The sequence below is a fragment of the Euprymna scolopes genome, chromosome 8 (assembly GCF_053919585.1).
Source record: "Euprymna scolopes isolate OS-2025 chromosome 8, ASM5391958v1, whole genome shotgun sequence".
Lineage (NCBI taxonomy): Eukaryota > Metazoa > Mollusca > Cephalopoda > Sepiida > Sepiolidae > Euprymna > Euprymna scolopes.
This window is the reverse complement of record NC_136489.1, coordinates 118,091,095-118,095,957: the sequence shown is the minus strand read 5'-3', so window position 1 is coordinate 118,095,957 and position 4,863 is coordinate 118,091,095.

Sequence of the window (4,863 nt, the reverse complement as noted above, 5' to 3'; positions counted from 1 at the left end):
GGAAAAACCGAAGAGGAGCATGATAGGAACCTCCACAATCTAATGAGAATTGCTCAAAAGGAAGTACTGTGCTTCAACCGTGAAAAGTGTGCCATCAATAAGAAACAAATTTGTTTTTTTGGTGCAATCTATGATCAGAATGGTATGCACCCTGATCCCAGCAAGGTAACAGAAATAAAAATGTTACCTAGCCCAGCAAACACTACCGACCTGCAGAGGGTGTTGGGAATCATCACATATATGGCACCTTTCATTCCACACCTGTCCGATCTCACAGCACCTTTGAGAGATCTCCTAAAGAAAGAAGTGGAATACCAGTGGACAGAAAGTCACCAGAGATCCCTCCAGCAAATCAAGGATCTAATTTGCAAAGACATGTTGCTATCATACTTCGACCCTTCTAAGCAAACTGTTATCCAAGTCGATGCATCAAGTAAAGGACTTGGCGCTACACTCCTGCAAGGAGGTAAACCCATAGCTTTTGCATTCAAGTCCTTAACAGAAACTGAACAACGCTATGCCAACATAGAGCGGGAGCTCCTTGCAGTTGTTTTCGGTTGCGAACGATTTCGGACTTATATCTATGGAAGTGCGTTCCAGGTGGAAAGTGATCATAAACTCTTGGAAATGATCAACTTAAAAAATTTGGTTGCAGCTCCACCTCGCCTCCAACGCATGCTACTACATTTGCAGGGGTATGATATGACAATTGTATATTGCCCTGGAAAAGATATGGCACTAGTAGATGGATTCTCAAGGTTACCAAATAAAAAAGCTAAAGAAGCTATTGACTTAGATCTGAGGGTGGATTTTGTTCAATTTTCAACCCAAAAGCTAGCTCAGCTAAACCAAGCAACATGTGAATTGAGGGACATTATTCTGAGAGGTTGGCCCGACATTATCAGAGAAATGGGCAAGAATATGAAACCTTATTGGCCCTATCAAGACAAACTGTCCATTGAAAACGGCATATTATTGAAAGCAAACAGAATAATAATACCTAAATCGATGCAACAAGAGGTATTACAGAAAATACATTATGGGCACCAAGGGATGGAGAAATGTAAACTCTGAGCCAAAAGTTGCGTTTTTTAGCACAACATTAACAAAGACATCGACAACATAGTACAACAATGTACCATTTGCCAGCAGCACCAAAAAATGCAGAGTGCTGAACCCCTGATGCCCCATGAGATTCCAGTGAGGCCATGGCAGATAGTGGCTACCGACTTATTTCACATTGAAGGTCTCAACTTTATGCTCATTGCGGACTATTATTCCAAGTTCCCATTTGTGCGAGTGTTGAAGGATTTCTCCAGTCAGGAAGTTATTAAACCGACAAAGCAAATATTTGGAGAACAAGGAATTCCAGAGAGAGTGCTAAGTGACAATGGCCCACACTTCAGCTCGATACATTTCAAGCAATTCGCAAAAGAATGGGGTTTTGAACACCACACATCCTCACCTAAGTTTCCGCAGTCAAATGGCTTTGGTGAATGCTGCATCCAGGGAGTGAAATCTGCATTCAAAAAAGCTGCCTCAAGCGGTCATGACTTGGATATGGTACTATTATGCTTGCGTTCGACTCCTTTAGATCATACCCTTCCCTCACCAGGTGAGCTTATATACCAAAGGAAGTTAGCAGGGAACATCCCAGTCAAATGCACCAACCAAAACGCTAACAAGGAGAAAATAATGGAACGACTGTATCAGAAGCAAGAAAAACAGAAGATGTACCATGATCAACATACAAAAGAGCTGCCCAGACTGCCCATCAGACAACCTGTACGTGTGTTAAATAAAGAAGCAGGTGAGTGGTCTCCTGCAGTTGTCACACAATTGAACCAAGAACCAAGGTCGTACATAGTACAGACCCCCTCCGGAAAAACTTTTCGTTCAAATCGACAGCATCTTAGAGTAATCCCCTCCAGAAGCATAGCACATCCAGAGATGCACTCCACTGAAATTCCTCAGGAACCTACCAGGGACGATTCATCGAGTATAGAGACGGACAGTACACAATGTTAACAGGCACCTTTCAAACGTACACCCCATGGAGTGCCAGACACGGGCACCTATAGCAACCATACAACAGTTCAAACCACCAGATCTGGACGTGTCGTCAGACCCCCCAAAAGATTCAGAGATGAGACAGTTACTAACTGACTTTTTATTTTTTTTTTTATTTCATCATTGTAAATAAATTCCTTTTTTTAAACTTTCCATTTCAATTATAAAAAAAAGAGGGATGTGATAGTATGAACCATTACCTCCCCTTAAAGAACTCTTCAGTAAAGAAGTCTCGGTTATACCTTCACTTCCGTTGGACACGGAACTGGAGTTCAATAAAAAATGGAGACCGTATTCCACTCCTCATAAATGAATCTCATGTTTTGGTATTCTTTTACATAATGTTTCAATGTGTGGAAAACTCAGAATGAAATTTTTCCACTTTCTGGCACAACTTTTAAAGCTCACCGATGTTTGTCTGCTGTTGCTCTTCTGTGCGCTTTACAGCATTTCATTTTTTTTTCTGACAAAGTCATGTGACTTTCAAATATTGGTCCAGAAAACATCCGATTTTTTCATACATGCTGCAATTAAAGTTAACCTGGTATTCTCCACCTATATTTCTATTTGTTTACTCTGCCAACAAAGTGCTCTGATTATGAAGGAATATTTTGTAACTACATCTGTGATTTTCACCTCCTTTTACGTTTTACCTTTGATAAACTGTTTTTTGAAATTTCTTTTTCAATTTTCCTATCAGTTTGTTCAAGCTGGGGATGGGGCATCCCAATTGATGCCAAACATTAACCCGCTATCTTATATATTCCAACCAAGAGATCTTTTTTTAAGATTCTGACCATCCCTTCAGGTGCAATTATTTGAATCTCTCTTGCACTTGGTTCACCGGGTATATCTGCCAGGTGTTTTTTTTTTTTAATTCTTTTTCATGAGTCCAGTTATTCCTATAATTACCTGAATGATAGAGATCTTCCTAAGATTCCAGTTTCTTTTCATGTCGTACATTAGACCTTGGTATTTCGTTATCTTTTCCCTCTCAGCCCTGCTTAACCCAGCATCATTGGGGACACTAACTTCTACTAAGGTTGCTTCTTTCTTCTTCTTGTCCCATATCACTATGTAAAGTTTTATGACTCCGTTTCCTAGGTACATAGTCATAGTGGATGGTATATGATTCATTTCTAAATATTCTTTCTGGTATTTGTTTCCAGGAGTTGCTGCTGAACTTGATATTCAACTTTTTACAGATCGTCCAGTGGAAATATTTACATACTCCGTTGTGTCACATCGTATAGTAGCCATGTCCAAGGATGGAGTACTGTTGCCACATCTGGGTAGGAGCTGCTAGAAAGGACTTATCCTGCCCTGATAGAGTTCAAAATAGACTTCATAGCCTCGTAGGAGATGTCCTTTTCTCTTCCCTGCAACCTCTTTCTCACAGAAGAGATGTTGCGAGTTTGTCTTTGCTTTATTGTTATTTTCATAGCAGGTTCTCGACTGAGCTCCAATCTATGTTCCCCCCTCGCCAAACTTTCACAAGAAACACCCGTCTAGCAGAAAACACTATCAATAATTCCCCCCACTCTTTATCTGTGCCTAAACCTAAACGTAGATTCAATGAACAAACCTTCTTTCTTAGAACTGCAAACCTATGGAATTGTCTTCCGTTTTCCTGCTTTCCAGCTGACTACAATATGGTTGTCTTCAAGTCTAACGTAAACAAGTTTTTTGATGAGCCGTTCCATATAAGTTTACAAATTTACCGAATTTCCATTACTAACGATTACTATATTATCCAAATTCTACTGTACACGCTTTAACTCTTGTCCTCGAGTGGTCTATTGGCCTTGATAAGTGGTGATGCCTATGTAAAAAAAAACAATTCCCAACAGAACCTTACAGGTGAATGCCAGGTGGCTTCCATGCTCTTATTCTATGTAGCAGAACCTGCACTTGTTGTGATTGCTTTTTAAAAGCATTGGTCATCAAGCCATGATCCTGGGCAGTCATTATAATCCTTTCCTGATCATATTGGAGAGATCCTCTTTTTAGCCATTCTATATAAAAATAAATGTATGTAAATTCAATCGTTTCTTTATCATGAATGAAGATGAAAGAAGACAACTTCTTTCATCTTCATTCTATTACTGCTAAGTAATGGGTAACACGTGCTGATGGGGCGATTCCAGTATTTTCCATGATTTTGATGCAATTACGGATTCTTTTCCAAAATTCCATATTTCACACAGAACCCTTTATTTAATCTAACTGGGTAGCATGTTCTCATTACATCAACCATGACCAGATAGAAGTTCCAAGTAATTCACAAGTGTATTCTGAGTTTGTGCATTAAAAAATAAATAATAATAATAATAATAATAATAATAATAATAATAATAATAATATCTAATATATAAAAGGCTATATATCTGTCTGTCTGTCTCTCTCCCTGTCTCCATATTTTCAAACAATATTTCTTCCGAAACTAAAAGTCACAGAGCAGCGCTAGGGGCCTCAAATGATTGGATTTTTTATGGACCGTTCTTTTATGGGTCTCTAGCCAGTTAAAATTGTTTTAAAGGAGGCAAAAAGGGGTCAAAATTGAAAAAATCGTTATACATTTTGTACATTCATCTTAGTTTATTTTTAATTTTTAATCAGTTCATATGTATGTCACGTTGGTACAGTGGTAACGTCAGCAGCTTGAAAGCCAAAGCTTTGCTTTCAGTTTCGATTCTAGCTGATGGCATTCAAATATTTTTTTTCTTTTACTTTTGAAATCGCGACTCTATAATAATATATACAAAATCTGAACAAATTAAAATATCATATTCA